Below are 25,088 nucleotides of genomic sequence, written 5' to 3'. Positions count from 1 at the left end.
CTGACCTCTGTGGCATCTTGGTTGTATATATACCATCCTATCTTTTATTGGTCAGAAGGGTAGGGGTTCTTTCAGACTCTCTCTTTGGTCAAAAGGGGGAAATGTCAAGATATTAGGAGCATTTTTCAGAGTGAAGGCCCAACAAGAAATATATACCTTGAAATTGGCATAATAACCGTTGTACCACAGTTCCCTTTTATTGTTCTGCCTCAGTTTCCCTAATTGTCCTGCCTCAGTTTCCCTGAATTGTTCTGCCTTAGTTTCCTTGGTTGCAGCCTCTCTTTTCTGCTCATTAGAACTGAGATAATTAGGGAGATCTGGCATTCCAAAAGATAAGACTCCAGATGTCCTATCTCAGATACCTAATTGGTATCCTCTAAGTCCAGACTTCCTGGCTCTAGTTTGACCCCTCCTTAATTCCCAATTTGTAAGAATTTATGGTCCTACTCCCAACCTGCCAAAACTAGATTGATGGTCCCTGACGAGAGATTACTGCTCACCAGAGTTTGGACTCCATCCTCCTTTGTGTACCCAAGCTTGGAGCTTGTAATATGTCATTGAGAACTCCCATTCATTGTTGGATGCTTTGGACATCAGCCCTGGGGGCATCATGCCCCCAGCACAATCTCTCCCTCTTAGAAATCCAAATAAAATATTAAAAACTCTCTAATCTCTATCTATCGTTCTCTGGCATTACATAACAATCCTTTAACCTCACCCTTTGGATGAGCTCAGCCACAGAAAAGTCTCAGAATTTTTTCAAATAATTATTGTATTGCTTTGATCAACACCAAATAGTCTCTGAGTTCGACAAGCACCTGCTGTATCCATCATGAAGCTTTGCTATAAATCAGACTTGTCATATAGTTGCTGTTACTTCTCATTGTCAGAGCTACAGCTCACCATGCTGTCACTGATAAATGTATGGAGATTTGGGCACACTAAAGGGAGTGTCCTCACTAGCCGCGAGGGCCCAGCACAAGTATTTAGATCCCTCCTTGCTTGCAAGTTGTTCTCCTCACTTTAAACTTCTGTTGGATTCCTGACTCTGCTGTCTCTAGACTGCTCTGTTCGACTCTGGACTTTCAGAGCTTAGAGGCCAGTTTGCTTCCGAATGTACAAGATTGCAATATGCAAAAGAATTATTTCTGTCACTCTGACATAATTTTGACTATAAGAAGCCTTGTTAGAATCCTGATGATTATTTAGGCTTATGGTTTTCCCTGAAACTTGAACCTCTGCTTGAGCCTAATAATAAAACTTAGATTTTTACCTCTATAATTTCTACAGTGTGGTCAGTAGCAGTTACTTAACATATGAACCCAGGAGATATTTTTACCATAATAAAATAGAGATGTTTTGTTCAGAGACACAGAGGTCTTAAATGTCTTAGATAGTATTTGGACTTGGTCTATCTGATTCCAAGGCTAGTACTCTTACCCATTATTCTTGAGCTTTGCATTCTGCTTGCTGGGATATCAAAGGCACACAAATAAGTAAATACAGTCATTCCAGGAAGAGAAAGTGCTTACAAATAGGAAGGGTGAGAAAGTCTCTGAGCTGATACTTGAACAAAATTGTAAATTCTAAGAGGCAGAGGTGAGAAAGATTGTATTCTAGGCCATGGGGGATTAGATGATGGAGTCATGGAGATAGCAGATCTCATGTTGAGCCATGGGGTAGTTTGGCTGAAATGTAAAGAACATGAAGGAAAGTAATTAGAAATGTCTGTAAAGGTAAGTTGAATGGTAATGGTGAATGGCTTTCAATGACAGGATAAGGAGTTTGCATTTTGTTCTAGAAGCAAGAGGAAATCACTGAAGATTTTTGAGTCAGAAAGTGACCCAGTCACATTTGTGTTTTCGGAATGTTGCTTTGGCATCTACGGGGAGGATGGGGAAAGCAGGACAATACTGGCGTTGAAGTACTACAGATGAGAGATAATTAAGGCCTGAAATGGAGTAGGAATGACTGTGTGAGAGTAGGCAGAAAAGATTGGTGGCAAGAGACATTATGGAGGTAAAGTTTATAATCTGTTTGGAAGAGTGAGCAGGAATGGAAAGTCAAGGACAAGCTCTGGGGTAACTGGAAGGATGGTTGTGATCTCAATAGAAATAGGGTGATCTGGAAGAAGGTAGGGTTTGGGATAAAGATAATTTTTATTTGGGATTTTTTGAGTTTGAGATGGAAGAGATAGAAAGATGTAGTAGGGAGCCATATATGGAATATAGAACTACTCGTATTATCTTCAATGGAGATCTTCAAATCAGTAGCTTTCAAATTTGCTCCCTTCTAGTCCAGCCTCAGTGACTGACTCTCAGGGTTAGCTTAATGGTTCGCCACGGAGGCTGAGAAAGGAAGCTGGGCTGCCAGAGAGCTCGGCCAAACCACAGTGGAGGTGTGGGCCACCACTCCCTCCCCTTTCCACTACATCAATCTCCTTAGGAAACTGCCAACTGCTTCTGATTTCAGAAAGGCAGCAGCTGGAGGGGGTGGTGATGGTGGGCAAGGTGAGCAGCTAGAACTGAAGGTCAGAAGCAGGAAGGAAATCGTGCAATAAAAATATAACCCCCTTCTCAAGTTCACTAAGTAATAGCAATAACAATATTATATGGTGGCCTGCTCAGAGGGGCATGGATTTCAGAGAGATCACCATAAATGAGAACAACTTCATTATCTCAGTCTCTCTGGGGATAAGTAACAGCCTATTCACATTTCCCTTCAGGGGCTTGCTCCAGGCTGCCGGGAAGTATTTATGGGTTTGAAAACTCAGCTGAGTTTTTCTCTCTTAGTTAGCAGAGGGAAAGGGGGTAGGGCAGAGGTACCACTGAGATCATAGATTATTAAGACTGGAAGGTATCTCAGGGAGTGCCTAGCACAGTGCCTTGACATAGGAGCCCTTTAACAAATATAAACTCCTGGGTCTAGCTTTTCATGTCCTTCACAACCTGGTCTCAACTTTCATTTCCAACCTCACTGGACAGGAATTTCCCTCCAGAACTCTTCCATGGAGTCAAACTGGCTTTCTCAGAATTCCTCCTTCAGGATGGATATTCGTCTCCCGTTATTTGGTGCCTTTTCATTGACTATGATTTTTCATGTCTATGAAGGAGAAATAAAGCCTAACAAATTATGTAAGGACACATTAAAACAGATGGTCTCATACATTGTTGCAAAAATTATTTGTTATCCTTGGATAAGAGACATCTGCAACTTTGTCTACCCCAATCCTGCTATTTTACATCAAGTGGACTTCTTTAACAATTGTAAAAGTAGTGCGGTGTAAAAGTAGTTGGTGTGGTGGATATGACTCCAGTGAACTCTGAAATTGTGTCCCCTTTCATCGTAAATTATGTCCCCTTTGATTTGTAAAAGGGGGTATATTTTCTAGACAAACCTTTTCCTAAGAGAAGCAGCATCATTCGGTTGGAAATCCCTGGCAAATCTGTACCTAGGAAGCTGGAGTTGCTTCATAGAGTGAGACGTCTTCCTTGGTATGCTAATAATTTGTTTCCCTTTCAGTTTGGATACTCAAATTATTTAACGCACTGTCAGCAGATCTTGCAGGTACAAGAGAGCTCCAGGAACCCACAAGGAGAAATTCTCCAGTATCTAAAACTCATTCCCTCCTTACTTTTGCCCCATAATCCTGCACTTCCTTTAAGAATCAGTTGAGGCACCATCTTCTATATGTATTTTTCCTAAAACTACCAACTTTTTGCACCTTCCCTTCTATGCGGGCTGCATTTAACTATTTCACACATACACACACACACACACACACACACACACACATTTTATTGACTTATTTATTATTTCTTGTATCAGCGTTCTCTCTACTTTGATTCCTGCCCTCATGTAAACTGATTTCATCATATATACTGGTACTCCTCCAAACACTCTAAGCACTTGATTCTTCAATTTACTCATTACCCAGGACCAATTTTTTACAAACCTATAGCTACACATAGAGATAATAATATTCTTAATATTGTCATCAATCCCAAAGTTCCTTGTTAATGAATTCTGAAATTCTCTTATCTCTAGTTTACCCTGTATATATCCTGTTTGAACCAAGCTGTTTACATGTTGTCTTACTACCTTAGACTGTAATCTCCTTGAGGATGGGGATGTTTTGCCTTTCAGTGTATCTCTGGTGTTTAAGACAGTTAATACTTGGGCCATAGTACATAATATGCTTGTTGACTTGAGTTTGCTATATATATTTTATATGTATTTATATTGTTTCAGAGTAATGATTGTTGTATTGTTTATACTTAGATTACCCAAGGACACAGGCCATTTCCTTTTACTTAATTGGGGATTAACAAATTCTTATTGATTGAATGACTCATTTAATTTTGACATTTTCTTTTCAGAAAGGGGGAGGAATGGGCTCTATAAGATAAGTTGACTTCTTTAAGAACATAGAGTTAACTGAAGTGGTGTTTGAACACAGCTCCTCTGGTTTTAGGGGCTACTGGGTGGTATAATGAATAGTCCTCTTATAGTCCTCTTCCTGGTTCAAATTCTCAGATACTTACTAGCTCAGTAATCCTTAGTAAGTCATTTAATCCTGTTTGCCTCAGTTTCCTTATCTGTTAAAAATGAGCTGGAGAAGGAAATGTCAAACCACTCCAGTATCTTTGCTAAGAAAATCCCACATAGGGTAATGGAGAGTTGGACATTTCAGAAAAATGACTGAACAAACAGTAACAGCAAATTTTTGGCTCCTAATCTATCTTCTTTCCACTATGCCCACACTTGCATGATAACTTAACACACTTGGGACAAACTCTTTAATCAAACATCCACATTTGCCTGAGAGACTATTAAAATTCCAGTCTTGATTCCTGTTTAGGTGTGGACAACTCATATAGGGTATCAATTTCAGGATGCACAAAATTACCTCTGGGGTCCCTTCCAACCTTGAAATTCTGTGAACCTGTAAAGATATCAAAGATAAAGCTGAGCAAGGACTTTTTGGATTGTAGATGCATGGATTTATGTATTTCCTTTCACTGCCTCAGTGTCCCTGCAAGGAAAATAGAAATAGTAATACATACCACCATGACTGGTTTTAAATACAGGAAGAAAGTACACCATGTTAGAAATTGCCTTACTTATCTTTTCTCCCTTTACAATTTACTGTCCTATTTCTTCAGTTGACTCACTGCTAAAGCTAATCTGATTAAAATTATACTTCTGAGTTGTCAGTAGCCAACAGCAATTTAATGTTACTCCAGATAACAGTTGTATTATCCAGAGACATAGAGAGGACTTTCTGAATTTCTTAAAATCAAACCAATAAATGGCTGGCTATCTACACCACTTAGAAATAGGACTATTCTTTAGAAAAGAAAAAGGTGGGGAGGAGGATAGGATTGTGAAGTAGTTTGAAGGTGACTCATTTGAGAGACAATACTCTGCAGGATACATGTCCATGGCATAGTCCCTGAAAAGACTTGGGGGATTTAAAAAAAAAACCCTAATGCAATCTTCAGCTGTATTAAAGTAGGGCGTTTGGTCAACATTTCAGAAAAGGTCTTTTTCCTTAATCACAAAAGAAATGGGTCTCTGAATAGAGTCTGGCTCCCACACTAAATGCCTTCATCCTGCTAGTCCAAATTTTACTCAGCCTTTAAGACGCTGAATTGTTATGAGGATCAAATAAAAAAAATCTCAGTTCTACTTAGAATCAATTAACAAATATTTATTAAAATTTAATAGGGATCAATGTGAAATTTTGGATTTAAGTTAAAAAAAAGAAGACCCATACACATATAGAATTAGGAGTGATCAGAGTTGATGATAGTTAATGTGAAAAATGGTCCAGTGGTAATGGAAGTTTAAAATGAGCCAGAGAAGCAGCCTGGCAGAATGGGTAGGCAGTTGGCCTTAGTATTAGGAAGATTGGATTCAAGTCTTGCCTTTTGATACATATTGGCTGTGTGATCCTAGGTAAGTGACTTAACTTCTCAGTGATCTAGGAAATCTTCTAAGGCTCCAGGGTGCTGATTTGCATTGAGAAAAGAAGTTCCCTCACCCAGAAGGTCCCTTATATAAGTGAAATAATTTTTTCCTGAAACCCACATGACAATTTTTTTTTTCAGGCAATCAGCGTTAAATGACTTGACTAGAGTCATACAGCTACTATGATGTGGATTTGAACTTAGATTCTCCTAATTCCAGGGCTGGTGCTCTTATCCACTATATCACCTAGCTGCTTCTCCTTCCCCCTTCCAATCCCATGGTAAATGAATATATGCCAACAGGGAAATACTATTATGAAAACAAGGTAACTTTCCCCCCATAAACCAGGTTTTTAAATTTTACTGATAAGAAAACCTCCAGTGAGAAAAATTCTCTACCTATGGATTAGTACCTATTTTGTAACTTCTAGATTTAGAAAATTGCCTGGGACTCCGAGAGATTAAAGAATTTGCTCACTATCACATTGACCAATATATGAAAAAGGCAAGTCTTGAGAGATCCTTATGATTCAAAGATTGGCTCTCAGAGATAGCACAATAGATAGAGTGCTGGGTCTGGAGTCAGGAAAACCTTAGTTCAGATATCTACTAGCTGTGTGAACCTAGGCAAGCCACTTCATTTCTGCCTGCCTCATTCTCTAAAATGGGGATAATATTGACATCTACCTCCCAGGGTTATGTGACGTTTCCTCATCTGTAAAATAGCTGAAGAAGGAAAAGGCAAACCACTTCAGTGTCTTTATCAAGAAAACCCCAAGTGGGTTCATGGATCGTCAGACCGGACTTAACAACAATAAACCCCTGCACCGGTGTCCACACTTCACTGAGATTTAGGCAGTGTTTTTCAGAATGGCTTGATGGAAAGAGTCCCTGGAAGTCATCCCAAAAGACTGCCATTTAGCAGGTGGAAACCCTGAAGCAAAGAGTTTAAACGACTAGCCCAAATTCTCACAGTGAATTAAAGGCAGAAGTGAAACTAGAACTCAAGGCTCCAATTCCAAGTCAGCCAGAATAATATCAGAACTGTGCAGCACACAGTAAAGACAGACAACTTTTTAATTCTTCTAGAATGAAGGAGCTGCTAAGATACATACACATCTTTCTTTTTATGTATGTGAGTTCCTTGTAACTTTATTTTTATTTTTCATGTTTTCTTGTCACAATGACTCTGTCCACAATACACAATACTCCTCCCCACAAAAAAGAAAAGAAAAGAAAAGAAAAAAAACCTCCTTTGTAATAAAGAAGTGATTAAGCAAATCAAGTCTACACATTGGCCACATCTAAAAATATATGCCCTCTCTGGTCTTCACTTTTATGATTTCTTATGTCACAATTATATTCCATAATATTTGTATGCTGCAGTTTTTTCCCGCAAATCCTCTATTGATGGGCAGCCACTTTCCTTCCAGTTTTTTTCTGCCATAAGAACTATTATCATAAATATTTTTATATATTTTAGACTAATCCCTCTGTTTTTGACTGCTTTGGGGATGGGGAGAAGTATTTATCTAAAAGTAGCTTCTCAGGGCCAAAGGATCTGTATATACAGTTTCTGGTATTGACAACTTTTTTTTTTCTGGAAGAAAAGAGTTAAAAGTTACAAAGAACTGGTTATTTAGTAGCCAGAGAAGTAGGATAAGGCTTAGGTTCTTAAAAGGACAGGCATTTAGTTTAATGGTTTTTTAATATGAACTCTCGGGCAAATAAGGATCTTGGAGGCTCTTTGAATTTACATAAAGAATAGAACTTAGAGGTGGTAGTGGTGAGAAGACTCTCATGTTTTCTTTATTGTAATTAGAAAACTGAAAATGTAGAAATGACTCCTATGTGATTCTAGCCATATATCTATATATCTATATCTATAGATATATAGATATAGATATATAGATATATGGCTGTTACACTGTTTGGTGTCTGTCTCCTTTGCAGAAGGGTAGATTACAATGACTATTCCCTTGACATTGAAAGGCTGTAATCCTTGTCATACAATCACTGACTTGACTAAAGTGTCAGAAAATTAAACAGTTGTGAAGAGTTTTCAAATCTAAAAAAGGAGAAGGCTTGAGAGTGGACTAGTAGCAGTTTCCAAGTCCTTGAAAGGCATTTCACAAAGCATAGATTTAGAGCTGGAAGGGATATTGAGAATATCAAATCCAACTGTCAATTTACATGAGGAAACTAAAACCAGATATTTAGTATATGACTTGACCAAGGTCACACAGCTAGCAAGTGTTTGGAACAGGATTCAAATTCAGGTCTTCTGGACGGCAAGACCAATGCTCCATCCAGTATTCCACCTAGGTGTCTTTTTACTAGAGCCCATGGGTGGTCCCCATCCTTTCATGCCCACTGCTTGTTTATCTGTTACATAATAAAAGGAAATAGTCTTTAATGACAGCAGTACTTAGGTTAGACCTAGAGAAGAAATTCCTAATTTTGAAGGAAGTGATTAAATTTCTGCTTTAAGAGTCTATAAATGTAGGGATGATTTAAGAATGGTGCTTTTGTTAGAGGGAGGGGAATGGATTAGGTGATTACTTTTTTGGTAATACTTTCCTGTTCTAAGTGTTACTCACTTTCTCTCCCTCTCCTTCCTCCTCCTCCTCTTTTTACTCTTCTTTCTCTTTTTTCTCTGCTCTCAGTTCCTTTTCTCTTTTTCTTTCACTCCCTTACTCTTGTCCTTCTTCCTCTTCCCTCTCCATTTCAGTCTTCTCTCCATTCTTCCCTCTCTCCTTCTTTTGTGACTTTTTGGGTTAATGATCTAACTTATAGATTCTCCTCTCCCCCTCTTCCTTTATTGGCTGGCTTTAGCTGAAGAATAGGGTGAACCTTCTCTTCTGGGATAATTTGAGGTTGCTAAAAACTGATTTATTCTTTAGACCCAGTGTTTCAAGGCTGTTATCAAAAGCCTCAGGGACCAACATTAAATCATCCTTGAGTAGAACAGATGGTTGCTGGGCATTGGAGGAGAAGGGGGAAAAGATGAGCAAAATGAACAGGGGAAGGTATTATAAACTTGACTCCAGGAAGGGAGCTATCTCTCACTCAATCTGTTTAAAGTTCCACATTTCTATTCTGCTAAGCAGGAGATTTGTCATATTAAATAAAGCTTTGTAGTCTAACTTTGCTGCAACCTCTGACATGGCTTTATTCACTTCTCTGTAGGTATTCAAAGAAATCATCCCACCTGCTTGGTACTGTCTATGTTAAAATTCTATGAAGTCAGAGAGAGTTTCTTTTTCATATAAAAATGGTTCTTTTGTGGCTCCCAGAGGGAAAGTAGAAGGCATACTCCCTCACCAAACTGCAGGAAGCTTAGAGTGTTGAGGGCTCCTGGGGTGTTACTTCTGTGTGGGAGAGGGGATTTAATCATACCCCATAGGTGGGGTAGAATGGCTCTGGTTCTTTGGAGATTTCCCAGTGGCTGAACTGAGAGCTCTGGGGAAGGAGACACTCCAGAGAAAGGACAAACATCACCTCTTTAGGCTCTGAACAATGAATGCCCTTTCCAGGCCTGAGGCTGATTTCCCTTTGAGTGACTAGGCCAGTCAGGTACTTGACTCTGAATTCCCTTAATGAGAAAGATTATTAGAGATACGATTAATTCAGCAGCCTTTGCAAGAGAACAAACCACAGACTGCAGGAGAGTTTTTTTCCCCCTCATTGAGCTTCTTACACCAGTGGCTTTGAGAATGTTCTAATCAGGGTAGAAAGGGGAGCCATATCAACATGCATAAATGGAGCCCCCCTCATTTGCTTTGCTGGGAAGTTCCTCAGTGAGTACAATCTTCTTTGAAGTTAATGGGTGTATGGAATTAGACAGATGTGTGGTGAGACTGTGGATTGTCAGTCAGGCTGCTCCTTTGCACAGGGGAAGTTGGTGGTTTCCTTTATAGAATAATTGAGTCCAACTAAATGTATCTCCCACCAGCCTGTGGCAGAACCAAGTTCCTCTCCTGCCTGGTCCAAAATTCTCATGTTTGAGTCATTAAAGGCTAGAGAGCAAAGGTAGAGACATTATTTCCAGAAGCCCTAGGGAAAATGCTCATGTCATCTGAGCTTGGACTTTTAGTCTTCTACCATTAGCACACTAATGTATCAGGGCATCTAATTGTGATCTTAGTGGAAACAGAGAAACTCTTAGGAAATGATAAATAGGACTGAAAATTCTTAGTGAGAGGTAACAGCACACACTGACTCTTGTTGGTTCAGGATGACTGGGAACAATGGAGACTCTAGAGTGATATCTGGAGGAGGGGGCTCAAGGGGTGGGTAATGTGTTGAGGCAGGGAGAGATGCTAAAGATAAACTTCATCTCTACAATTTTACTGGACTTTGAAGTAGGGAAACTTGACTTGAGTACCCTGAGTTACTGCTAGCTTTAGTGGAGGATATGAATAGTGAGTTCTGTCTTTTTGGTTACTTTATTTAAAAATCATAGACTCAGAGAATCTCAAGAATGGGAAGGGACTTCAGAGGCCAAGTACAGCACTATCTGTTCCTGAACACTATTCCCTTGTATATTTTCCCCAACAAATGGTCAACCAGTCTCTGATTGAAGACTGACTGTGATGTTATAATTAGAGAAATGTAAATTAAAATAGCTCTGGAGTTCCCTCTTATACCCACTAGATTGGCAAAATTGACAAAAAGGGAAAAAGGACAAATGTTGGAGGGGCTGTGGGAAAACAGGCACATTGACACACTGTTGATAAAACTGTGAATTGGTCCTGATGCTCTGGAAAGCATTCTGAAATTATACTGCCAAAGTTATTAAATGGTGAATACCCTTTGACTCAGAAATGCCACAATAAGGCCCTAAAGAGAACAAGGAAAGAGGAAAAGGACTCATCTATACAAAATATCTCTGTCAGCTCTTTTTGTAATATTAAAAACTGGAAACAAGTGAGCTACCTGTCATTTGGAATTATTGAACTAAATACAAAATATAGTAGATGAGTATAAGAAGATGAATATACATTAAAACTGGAGACAGCTAGGTGATGTAATGAATTGAGCACTAGACCTGGAGTCAGGAAAGCCTCAGTTTAAATTTTGCTTCAGACATTAACTGGTTCAGGGATCTATCTCAACTTTGTTTGCTTCAGTTACCTTATCTGCAAAATCAGGATAACCTGTCTCCCAGGGTTGTTTTGAAGATAAAATGAGATATTTGTAAAATTGCTTTGTAAAACCTTAAAATGCTATATAAATACTAGCTATTATTATTATTGTGCTTCCCAGAGCAATCTGGGATGACTGATAGGAACTGATGCAGAATGAAGTAAGCACAAGGAGAACAATGTATATCACTCAAAATACAAAGAACTTTAAATGAACAACTACAATCACAGAGAATCCATGATAAAACCTACTACTTAATTCCTGACAGAGAGGTGATGGATTCAGTGTTCAGATTGAAAATATATATCTTTTATAAAGGCCAGTGAAGGAATTAATTTTGCTTAATTATCAATATTTATTAGAAAGGTTTTATTTTCCTTTTCCTTCCTCATTTCTAAAATGAAGGAGTTAGACTAGATTGCTAACGTTCCTTCCAGCTTTAAATTCTTTGATTCTATAACTGTTCACTGACAAAAAACTGATGATGGGAACAGGGAAACTCTCTGGAATGTGAGAAAGGAAACTATGGTTTGAGTTATAAATTATATGGAGTCAGTCCAGTTGATCAATGTCCTGGTCCATTCTTTAGCTTGTGTCCCAAGGCCTATTTTGATCATTCTGTTTCACACTTTTCTCTTTCCTTTTTTTTTTTTTAAACTTCTATAGTAATTCTTGTCTGAACCACTCATAGAACACTCATAGAACAGAGAACATAGAACAAGGCTTATACTGCCTTGTAAAATTGATTATCTTTTCTTAAACATCCATTAAGCACCTATTATATGAAATGTACTATTTTAAATGCTGGGAGAAAAATAGGAGTGTTTATAACTCATAGTGTGTTTAAAAGCAGAGATAGCTTATTATACTTGCTTAAATGTCCCAAGGCACCTTATATATAGAAGTTGATCAAAATATTTTTGCTGATTTATTGGTTATTCAGTCTTCAATCCAACAGATAAAAATCTGGTAAAGGAAGAGTTATACTCTAGGATATGATGAATGTTATTGATTACCCTGAATCCTAAGCTTTTACTACTTTTCTCCCCCCATTCCTGGTGTAGGGACAATGATTCAGATAGGTAGTAAAGAGGGAGAGAAGGCAGCTAATACTTAAAAGAAGCCTGATCTATCTATCTTCATTATTATTATCTATTTATCTATCTATCTATCTATCTATCTATCTATCTATCTATCTATTAACTCACCACTCAGGTGGGTTCACAGAGACTGGAATATTGTGTATTTCCTTCTCTGTACCATTTAAATGTGATTCATTCCTTGGGGAACTAACCTGCCACTGGCTCTTGTTGTCCTCCACAGTGCTCCAAGAAATTATTTTACTTCTGGTTATATCTAGGGGATTCCCCAAAAGGGATTGAGGAGTTTAAAAAAATAATGTATTCAATGTATAAGATGAATAAGATATGGGAAAGACAATTTATTTCTACACTTACAAAAAAGCTAAATATAAAAATAAAAACAAAAACAAACTTCACAAATACCTGTTAAGACAACAGGATTCTTACCCTATAAACTATAACCAGATCTAACCTATAACTGCTGGTCTGGTCTGCTAAGAGAATGATATTTAAACTTCATCAGTATATACAGAAGTTTTACAAAGCAGCTAATTAGCACTTCACAATTCATCTTGGCTCTGAACTCTGACTCAATTCCAATCTTATATTTCCTCTGAACTTTATGTTCAGCTGTTGCAACAACCAACCTCTTCATTTCTGGGGAATGCTGCTACCAAAATACTTATTGACCTTCGGAACTCCCCCAAATACTTCCAACTCCAGATATGTATATCTTTGGATGCTCAATTGTCTATGCCAGAAAAGAACAAAAACAAAGGAGAAACGACAGCCAAGGGACTGATATAAACTCATCTAACTCCACATGGGACCTATGGCAGTATGGGGGAAAGATCATTTTCCATCCATCCCCCTTCCTGCACATGGGAGAGTTGCAAAATAAGAGGGCACAGCCAGCTGTCTTCTCTTTTAAAACTACCACTGAATCATTTTCTCTTCTGGCTCAGCAGCCAACAAGCAGACTCCTTGTCATCAAAGCGTTTGAGCCTTTTCCTTTATTTAAACTTAGCACAATGCATAGCACAGAGTTGTCTCTTAATGATTACTAAGTGACTGAGTCAAACGTGCTCTAAGATTTCATGAGGTTGACAGGAACCAGAAAGGATAATTATGAGTCCTTATTGAATATACAGACACACACACAACACAACACACACACACACTCCCATGTATAAATAAATAAAACTAAACAAAATTCCTATATATATGTAATACATATATACATTTATGCACACACACGCACACATATAGACATACATATATACATACAATCATTACATTTCTCACCATCACTAAGACAAAGGAATAGGGCTTTTCCATCCCAACTTGTATATGCCCAGCTCAGACTGTCATTTTATGATTTTTTTCCCAATTCCTTGTTTGTAGAACAGTAGTAAGAGCTCTGGATTAATAGTCACAAGAGCTAGGTTTGAATCCTAGCAGGGCTCCCTACTTCTTGAGTCATATTGGGCAAGCTTATTACCTCTCTAGGTCTCATTTTCCTGATCTGTAAAATGGGATTGGATTCATGCCTCTTAGATCCTTTCTATTTTTAATAATGAAATCATAGAGTTAGAGCTAGAAGGTATCTTAGAGGCTATTGAAGTTAACTCCTCATCTTAAAGATGAAGAAACAAGAGCACAGAAGTGTTGGATTTGAAATCAGATCTTCTAAACACAAAACAAGAAATCTATAGTCCTGTGCTCTCCCTCATATTCTCCTTGAAAAAATGTTGAGAATGGCTATGTATTATTGGGATGTAACCCTTAGCACAATGCCTGGAATGTGTTAAGTGCTGAATAAATGGTTGTTGACTAACTAACAGATGGAGGATGCTGCAGAAAGAGAAAAGAATGATCAAAGACATTTCTCTCAGCATGGGAAAGGATGGAATAGCACAGAGAAATTGAAACAGAATGTGTGCTGAATGGAGTTGAACTTTTAGTATAAGTAAAAGAATAAAGTGGGGACTGTTAGACTGGCCACTTCATGGCAGGATGTAATGGGGGAGGAAGCCTAACCCTATTCTCTGCTAAGATGGACCAAAAGAAATAATAGAATTTGATGATGATAGTAATAGTACCCCTAATAAAACAATACTCAGAATGCTTACTTAGGAAGTGCTTTTGACTGTTAGAGCATGTTATAAATGGTGGAGTGTTTTATCTCAGGTCTGCCTGATTGTGGTTGAGATTTCTTGAGCTCCTGGCTGTGAGCGTTTTGCTCAATTGAGATCTTTAATGCCTCTTTTCCCCCCTTCCTTTAATGGAAAGAAGTGATTCAGATTTCGCAAGGCAGGGAAATCAAGAGAAAACCTAGCTACTACCTCATCTATTTTGAAAATAGTGTCAGCTTAGGACTCCTAAAATCCTTAGGTAACAAAATCCTGGAAGACCCAATTCCCCCTAAATGTTTTTAGCAGTCAGTTTTTGCTTTTCAATCCTCAAGATGGTTGAACTTTGACTCTGGAATAAGTCAGAAATGGAGGAAGGAGCTGCTCCCTTAATTTCCATACCTATTTTGGGATTCCAGATAAAAAAAAAAAGGAAATTTTCCAAAGGAGAGCAGAAAGATTGAGGTTACTTATTAACTGTGTGATCCTGGACAAATCACTTAACCCTATTTGTCTCAGTTTCCTCATCTGTAAAATGAGCTGGAGAAGGAAATGGCAAACCAGTACAGTATCTTTGTGACCCCTCTAATGGAGTCTTTGCTCTTGCTCATACATATCATTCTGTTTCCTGTTTTCAAGATTTTGTATGTTTTGACTTCCTTAACACCTGGAATATTACTGCTTCAGTATTTCCACCCTCTGGAATCCTAATTTGCTTCAAAACTCAGCTCAATTGTTATAACCTTTTACACAAGGACTTACCTGATTCCCTAGCTCCTGGTGCTTTCCTGCTTCAATGACTTTTTCGTATTTATTTTATTTGTACATATATATTTGTGCATTTGTACATATTTTATTTGTATGTATATATTTTATTTGTACATTATAATATTTTGATGTTATTATTTAAACTGTTCCTTTTCTACTTACTTCACAGTGATATCTTTTCAATTCTTTCCCACAAAGACCCCTAAATATTTATCAGGTACCTACTAACTACTAGAGAGAACAGGAAAGTCTTTTCCCTGAGTTAAACTTTGAAGGAAGCTAAGCATTCCACAAAGTGGAGGGAAGGATGGAATGTATTCTGGGCATATTCATCTTGTCTCCTCCAGTGGAGGCAGGATTTATTTAACTTTTGCCTTTGTGTTCCTAGCACCTAATAACAATACCAGGCATATATTTTTTAGATTGCACCTGTGATATAATTGCTCTAGGAATTCTTGAAGAGTAAACTCAGTCAGTCAATTGTATTTATTAAGTACTTACTATGTGCCATGCACTGGGATAAGTAGAAAGGCAAAACACAGTTCCTGTTCATAAAAGGCTCATTATCTAGGGGAGGGAGACAACTTGCACATAGCTGTGTGCAAACAGGTTCTATATAGGATAAATTGTAGAAAATTTAAAGATTAAGGAAGTTTGGGAATGAGTACTTGTCTTTAGCCAAGATTTGAAAGAAGTAGAAAAGTAGAGATGTAGAGATGAAGGGAAAGTCTAAGCTAAGATCTGGGGTGTAAAGAACAGAAAAAGACAGTTCCTGCTTTCCAATGGGGAAGACAACATGTAAATAACTGTATAAACTAGATAAATTAGAAATAATCAATAGAGAGAAGACACTAGAAGTAAGGAAAATTAGGAAAGGATTTTTTTTAGAGAGTAGGATTTTAATAGGCACTTGAAGGAAGCCAGGGAAGTCAGGAGATAGACATGAGGAGGAAGAGAATTCCAGGTACAGCAGGTAGCCCATTGTTGTTTGTCCTTCATTCTCAAAGAGACCATAGGCTACCATTAATGAATCACAGAGAATTGGTGTGTGTGTGTGTGTGTGTGTGTGTGTGTGTGTGTGTGTCTGGTGTAAGAAAACTGGAAAGATAGTTGACAATGCTTGTGATTGATGACAGTTGTTGGGCTTCCTCCACGTCCCATTCCCCTGCCATGAGAGTCCCTGACAACCGCCATTCCTGCCTCCCTTCCAGCATTATTGTTTACTACCCAGCAGGCAGCTGGATCAACAATAGTCAGAATGTTGGCACACAATTCTGGGCTGGTTACTGATCTCCGTTCTCTATCTTTTTTCTATATTTTGATGGATCCATGATCTCATGGTGGAAATCTTTCTGCCAGCACAGATTGTAACCTATTCACTCCTTATTACTCTCTGTAATTCTTGTCCATATCTTGCAAAATGAAATTCTCTATGGAGAATCTATCTAACACATCAGAGACTCTTCTCTAATAATTTAACATTTCATGGCTACCAGTGCAATGCTCAGACTTGTTATGCTTGACTTGATTTCTGATTGTTCTACTTCTTTTAGTAGCATACTTATTTATCCTAAGTGATGTCTTTTCTTTCCTTTCTATAATGAGTTTGCTTTTATAATTAGAATTTTATCTTTTCTTCAGTTATCAGGCATTTTTCCTTTTCCTTCCCTCTCCCTTTCTTCACTGCCTCAGCTAGAAAAAAAGAATAACAAAACCTTCTAATAAACCATTTCACATATTGACCATATTCAAAACTGTGTCTTATTTTGTCCATCACCAGTCTGTCAGGAGATAGGTATCATTCTGTACCATTGTTCTTCTGAAGCATGGCTGATCATTATGTTGATTAAAGTACTTAAGTATTTCAAAATTGTTTGTTTTTATAATATTTTGATGTTATTGTTTAAGCTGTTCCTTTTCTACTTACTTCACAGTGATATCTTTTCAATTCTTTTCCACCAAAAAACCCTAAATATTTATCAGGCACCTACTAACTACCAGAAAGAACAGGAAAGTCTTTTCCCTGAGTTAAACTTTGAAGGAAGCTAAGGATTCCAAGAAGTGGAGGGGAGGATGGAATGTATTCTGGGTATGGATATGATGATTGGAGGAATAGCTAAGTAGGTCAGTTTCATTAAGTAAATTTACATAGAATGTGGGAAGGGAAGAAATGTGAAATAAGTCTGGAAAGGTAAATTAGAACTTTGTAGAGGGTTTTAAATGTTACAATGAGAAGTTTGCATAATGAGGAGTTTGCAATTGAACATTTTTGAGCAGGGGAGTGACTGTGTTACCACTTCTTGTGGCCAAGTCATCATTGCAATATGCTATATAGCTTACTTATATCCATCATGCATCTTGCTACTGCTCTTTGGATCACTAGCAGTGATCTTCTTCTGTGCTCTTAATGGTTGCTGGTTCATAGTCGTAACATATTTCCAGGAGAATGGTGATGTTAAAAAGATAAATTTCTTATAGCATTGAGGAGTTTGGCTTTATTGAAAGATATAAATGGTTTCCAGATGTGACCTGGCTTGTTCTTATTACACTTGGGGTTGAGATCATCAGCCTTCTGCAGTGCCTAAAGTACAGGTGCTACATTTGCTGTTAATAGAGTAGTGAGCTAATAATAACATTAAAAAGTTTATAAATGTCATCATTACCACCATCACCACCATCATCAGTTTGATGAATATAAAAATATGTAAGTCACTATGGCAAGAGCTGTGAATTAATGTTTAAAAAGATACATATTTGCCTATATTGTATTAAAAAAAGGAAAAAAATCATCAGTAAGTTTTGAAAATTTCAAAATTATTTATTTTATACTAGGAGATAAGAAAGATTAAGGGAAAAAAAAGCATAATTTTATAGCCTTTGATGGTCAGTGATGGAATATTGGGTGAGTTGTGAAACTGAGCTAAACTTTAAAGTTACAATCTCTAAGGTCTGACAGATCCCAGAATCTGGACTGATTAATGATTTATAATGCTCATTGGTGGATAAAAGTGAAACACAAATTGTTTTTTAAGTTTGAAACATACAATGGTATGACCTACATGTAACATCTAACCCCTCCCCATCCTCCCTCCCATCCCCCCCAAAAATAGGGCTAGAAAGATGTGTAATTGAATTTTTTTTTTAAGAATCAGAAAGGTAAGTTTATTATTTTGTTTTCTTTTGTTTTGAGATATGTTGCACACAAAAGAATCAAGGAAGTGATAAAAACCATTATTGGAGTAGCTGGAAAAAAACAGATGACAGGGAGAAAACTACTACTCCCTCCTTATTTTTTTTTTTAATCTCTTCCTTTTTTTTTTTAAATTTAATTTTATTTAATAATAACTTTGTATTGACAGAATCCATGCCAGGATAATTTTTACACAACATTATCCCTTGCAATCACTTATGTTTCGTTTTTTCCCCTCCCTCCCTCCCCCCCTATAATTGAATTTTTTAAAAAAAGAACTCTACAAAACACTCAATCTAATTGGAAGAGAACAGATTAATAATATTAGAACAATACTCCATTTTTGGGGGAGACTGATTTCATCTCTTCCCTTCCCAAACATAGTCTCTTTATAATCTTCTGTTAGGGCCTCCCTTAGCTAGGAGACATTTCATCTCCTTTCCTGCTTCTGTATTTCCAACCTCTTAATCTTGGTATTAATTTGTCAGTCTTCTCCTACCATGCTTCCCTAGGGCTTCCCAATTTCCGTATCATTTGTGAATTTAATGAATACACTGTTTGCTTTCCTTGCAGAGATCATTAATAAAGTCACTGAAGAAAACCTGGCTCCAGCCAGTGCTTTACTCTGACAGGATGTATTGCTGTTTATCTTCACCTTTTGTTTCCACTCTTCTAAGTTTTCAACCCACATTTCTCCAGAAACCAGTTGAAATGATCATTTTTCATCTTGCTTTCAAGAGAGCTTATTGCATTCTTTGATTCTGATACTTCCCTGTTCTTCTCTTTCTCAGCTTGATTTAATTTTACTCTCCCTTGATTTGACTCTACTTACCCCTTTCTCTCTAACCCCTAAAGATTACTTTCCTTATAAGCTGATTGGTTTGGATGGGCTGCGGATTTTCTTGCTTTGGTACCCTATTGGACCATTCTTTTTTTACCCTTTTTGGATAGAGCCCTGACTTTCCAAGTAAAGATAAAGCTCTCATTCTTTTACTAAATATCTAAAGAAGCTTTGAGGCAGCTCACTGAGTATTATGGAGTATTTGGGAAAGAATGTGATATTATATGTTGAAAAAACACTGGGTATGGAATTAGAATTAGGATAGCATGAGCTTCCTCATCCATAAAATGGAAGTGAATGATAGTTGCACTATTAATTTCCCAGTTTTTATGAGAAACAAATGAGATAATATATATGAAATCCCTGTAAACTGCAATTCCCAAACCACTATATACACATGAACTATATTCAAGTGGGAAGAATATAGACAAACCAGGTCTCTGGCTATATATAGAGAATATAGAGGTAATATAGAGAAGTTTCTGTTTACTTTCTGGGAGAGGTCAGACAGTATAAATCTTAAGACAAATTTGATCTATATGGGACTGTATGGAGGATGTATGCATTCATTACATAAGCAGATATTAATTTCTGTGGATGTCTGCAGTTATACACATTTTTATATATGCATATGTACAAATATGTATACTATCTATATTATATATATATTTCATATATATTAGCTATAATTACATAGATCGATAGTTATGTTATATAATAATATAATCTATATGCTATATAGATATATATTACATATAATTTTAAATAAATGTTAGTTATTTAGGAAAATATTTAGATATTAGATAAATATTATAAATATATTAATCACCTAAGATTTGTACTTAAGTCTTCCTGACTCTAGATTCAGCATTAAATTCACTGTGCCTTCTAACTGCTTAGCCATTGCTTGTAGAGGAGAGAGACTATATGGAAGGTGACCAATTAGGAGGCTACTGAAATAGAACAAGGAAGACTTAATGAAACCCTACACTGGAATGGTGAGTTTGATGGAATGGAGGGAAGTGAGAGAAGGGTATTCAGGAGATGTTATGAAGATAGAATCAGCAAGACTGGCAACAGATTAAAACAAACAAACAAAAACAGGTATGGGATAGGAAAACATGTACCAGTCAGCAATTTATATGAACCTTCAAAGTTCCTGTTAACTATAAACTCACTATGGATCAACAGAAATGTACCAATCTGGACTCAGACACTAGCTATATGATCTGTCTCAACTTTGCTCTGTCTCAGTTTCTTCAAATGTCAAATGATGATAATAAAAATTAATTGGGTTGTTGTAAGATCAAACATGTGGGTCTGATGATGTTATTCCTCTATTCAAGAAACTTTGGTGACTCCTTATTGTCTCTGGTTTAAAATATAAGCTTCTTTATTTGATATTCAAAGTCTTTCATAACCTACTTTCAGCCAATCTTTCCAGACTGATTACATTTTATTTCCCTTCATGTACTCTGTACTTCAGCTAAACTAACCCCTTTATGTGACATTTTTATGCTGTACCTGGAATGTTTTTCCTCCTTCAGAGTCAAGTCAAGTCAGGCCTTTCCTGATTCTCCCAGAAACTAGGACAATTCCTTAAAAAATGACTGTATTTATTTAGCACACATCTTATATTTACTTATCTGTATATTAGCTGCATCTCATTTTTGCCCTAGAATATTAGCCTCCTTGAGGGTAGAGACTATCTTTAAGTCTTTCCCAGGGCTTAGCACAGTGCCTGGCACATAGGAGACACTTCATAAATGCTTAATGAATTAAATGGAATTGAAACTAGAAAGTCTTTAGGTTTATCTCAGTTAATGCAAAAATTTTCAGTGCTAAAATTTCACCTGTATTTGTAAATCACATGCATCTCTTTTCTTAGTAAGGTTCCAGTCTCACTCAGTATTTGTAGAAAATGACAGTTCTACAGAAGATATAAGATCTGATAAGGTGAAAATCTTGTAAATCATTCATAATAGAACTACAAAGAAAATGCTATTAAATTTAAATAGCTGCTTCCTATTTTGGGATATTACTCTTAAGTTTACTCTAGCTCTGACATACAATTCTCCCCCTCATATATGTGTTTACATATGTATGTAAATATGTATATGCGTGTATGCATAAATGTTTATTACACACACACACACACAGATTTTAATCAACCAACAAGCTTTATTGATCATCTATTATGCTCTAGGTACTTATTAGGTATTGGGTGTACAAAGACAAAAATGAAATAGTCCCTGTGCATTTTGTAGTTACCTCCTCACATAACCATCTTTTGCTCCCTCAAAAAGCATCATATTTTTGTACATCCTTAAAAATTTGTTTTGCTTACGGCAAATCCTTCACTTAATCTACTCTTTCTGATCTTCCCTTCCCTCTTCTTTTTTTCTCCTATTTCCATGTTGAATAAAATGTATTTTGTACCCAATTGTGTGCGATGTATTCATTCCTTTTTTTGACCAATTCAGATGAGAATGAAGTTTAAGTGTCAGCCACTGTCTCCCTCTCACCCACTTGTTGTTTATAGAGATATTTACTATGCATTCTGATTCCTTGAGATCATTTCCCCTTTTTTCCTTTCCTCCCTGCCCCCCAGCCCTTTCACCTTCCATTCTAGTCTTAAGATCTTTTAATTAGACTCCATTTATGACCCTTAAAACATGTTTCTTCTCCCCATGTTTGGATGTAAGTGGTTTATCCTTGTTTACTCTTTTATCATTGTTTGTTCATGTTTACCTTTTTATATTTCTCTTAAATATTTAGACTTCAAAGTTTCCATATATCTCTTGTAGCTCTTATCTTTTTACCAGGAATTATTGCAAAATTTTCATTGTTTCATCAAAGATTCATCACCCTCTGCTCCCCCACCCCACCCCATCCCTCAACATCCCTAAAGCAGTATACTCATCTTTGATGGGTAGTTTATTCTTTGTGTATATGCCCAGTCCATTATTTTCTCATGCCCAATTTGGGAAGACTCCTATGAGAAGTATCCATAATGTTCTAAATATTTCATTCTCTCATCCACAGTTTTTTTTTGATTCTTTTATATGTATCATTACTATTTTAATTATTTTTTATTTTCATTTTTGCTACAAATTTTATTTTATTATTCAGACCAGAATTATCTGTAAGATTTTCTAAGATTACAAAATCTTCTTCCTTATCTTCTTTCATTTTTCCTCCTTTATGTTCAATTTACAATCCTGTGTCATTTTAAATGCCAAATGTAGAAAGTTTCACCTCACTGAAAGGCTGCATGAATATCCTGCCTCTGACCATATTAGAAACACATACACACACATACACAAGCCATTTCCCCTAGCTCCACTGCTTTGTTCCTTTTTGAGAAAGGACATCTTGTGAAATGGGCATCTTCATGCTCTGTGGCCAAATCTTCAGAATGACCCCTGATTTTGCTCATGACCTTAGCAGCTGGACAAGAAGGGGATGAAAGGCTAGGAGGAAATTGTGCAGAAGAAAAACTGATCTAGTAAAACTGGGTTGAAAGGGAATATACATGAGCAGATCTAGTTTTTACAGATTTGCAGTAAAACAAGTTTTGTAGTTTTTTAAAATTACCTTTTTAATCAGTCTACTATAACTTTTATTTTATTTTTAATTCTTAGAAGTAGTGTAGTATCATAGATAGAGAACTAGGAAGTCCTAGCTTCCGGTCTTAATTTCTATGAGTTGCAGAGAAATTGCCAAACCACATCAGTAGCAGAAATTTCTTTGTCCTTCAACTCACTAGACCAATGACATTATTGGTTCAGGCTTTATCCAAAGGGACCAGTGATTTCTTAATTGACAAATCTAATAAGCTTTTCCTAATCCTGATACTCCTCGATCCCTGACTCATTTAACACTATTGATAGCCATCTTTTCTGTTCTCTAGGTTTTTATGATATCGATATCTTGTTAACTGTCTGCTGCTTCTCAATCTGCTTGTACTGCATCCACATCATATTCTCTAATGATGGCTTTCCCCAAGCCTTTGTCCTAGAACTCTCTTCTTTCCCTCAAAACTATCTTATTAGGAGAGCTCATCAGTTCATATCCAGCATTAACCTCTCCACTAAACTGTAATCATATTATCTTCAACTGCTTTTTGGATATCTTTAACTACTAAATAATTTGTAGGCAACATATCCAGAAATTGAAAGCATTATCTTTCCTTAATCTTTTCTCTTTGGGACTACTGTAATAGTAGTTGCATTAGGTCACTGGCCCTTCCAAACCACCCTCGTTGAGCTTCCATGGTGATTTTTCTAGGGCTTTGTCAAATATATATATATATTTCTAGGGCTTTGTCAAATATATATATATATATATATTATATATATATATATATATATATATATATATATATATATATATATAGCTGCCTTGCTGCCTTTTCACCACAAGGATTTTCAATGGCTCTCCGTTATCTCATGGTTCAGATATAAAAGCTTCTGTTTAACATTTAAAATTCTCATAATCTGGCTTCTTCCTATCTTTCTAGCCTTTTCCCATACTACTCCCTCCACAGACTTGATAATCCATTTACAATGGCTCCTTTGCAATCCCTCCACTCTGGCTGAACCTGATGCTTGGATTTCTCTATATATTTACCTCTCTCTCCTAGTTTCCACAGCTTCCTTCAAGGTCCAACTTAAATTCCACCTTCCATAATAGACCTTTGCTAGTTTCTCCAGCTTTAAATTATATTATTTTCAGATTTCATTAATTTTTCTCATCTATATTTTCTGTTTACTTGATTATTTAAATGTCACTTCTTTCATGACACTCATTGAGGATAGGATTTTTTTCTTTGTAACTTTCTGCAGTTAGCCCAGTGTTGGGCACATGTACTTGTACCTTAACTGACCAGTGGACCAACTTTTATCCCTTTTAATCGTTGCCATGTGGACTAGGTAGGATATGTAGGTACCTGATTTCTCAGAATTCTAGCCTGAGCAGCAGTGAGATGACCAGCTGAATTCTTCTTCCTCCTGGAGATGGAAGGTGCCTAAAGGAAGGTCACCTTGCTGAGTAATGATTGTTTCCCTTCAAAGGCAGGGGCTCCTCACACAGCTCCTGGGTGGACTTAGGCTGCATTCAATAAGTAAGGTGAATAAAGCTGGCAAATGGCTCAATACATGATTTATACTGTCTGCATGCAAACCTAAAGAGCTATTTCTGGTCCTTAATCTTCAGTGAGAAAGGGAAAAAAACACCACTACTCCCCTAATAAATAATTATAGGTTTCTTTTTAAATTGAATATTTCCTTTAGTTTTCTTCTGAAGTCATGGGAAATAATTTCACCCTGAAGTAAAGGAGGCTGATCCTTAGCTGCAAAAACTTTCCACTCTTATTTTTTTTACTTAGAAGATAGTTTACTAATATCTGTCAATGGGGAGATCTGATTCAGGGGAGTATAGTGAGAACGTGAGTCTTTGATGCTCAGTCCCAAAGAGGTGGCTGCAATAAATTTCAGTTTTCATTGGCTCAGTCTCCAGTGATCTAATTATAGAGGGAAGAAATACTGAATACTGGGCAAAAGAGGAGGAAAAAAAAGCAGGTATGGGTGCCAGTTTTGTTCTCTTTGCCACTGGGGTCTTTATTAATTTGTTGGAATTTACTCCTGACACTATTTCAAATTCTATACCCTTGTCCTTCCAATCATTTCAAATCCTCCTTGGCTATGTGATCAGTTTATTATGAATGTTAGTAGTCTCCTGGCCTTTTTTCTCATCTGCTTTATCTCCTTTTTCCTCTTCTGTGTATTCTCACTTGGATGCAGTCATTGGCAATGCATGTGAACCCACTGGAATTAAGATTAGGACAAACCAAATGATCAGGAGTTTATTCACCAGTGAGGGAGTGAAGGGAATGACTGACTATATAAGACTACACTAAAAGGATTGGAGTTCTTCAATCTGGAAAGAAATATG

This window comes from Antechinus flavipes, chromosome 3 (genome assembly GCF_016432865.1).
Source record: "Antechinus flavipes isolate AdamAnt ecotype Samford, QLD, Australia chromosome 3, AdamAnt_v2, whole genome shotgun sequence".
Taxonomy (NCBI): Eukaryota; Metazoa; Chordata; class Mammalia; order Dasyuromorphia; family Dasyuridae; genus Antechinus; species Antechinus flavipes.
Note: the sequence above shows the minus strand (reverse complement) of the source record.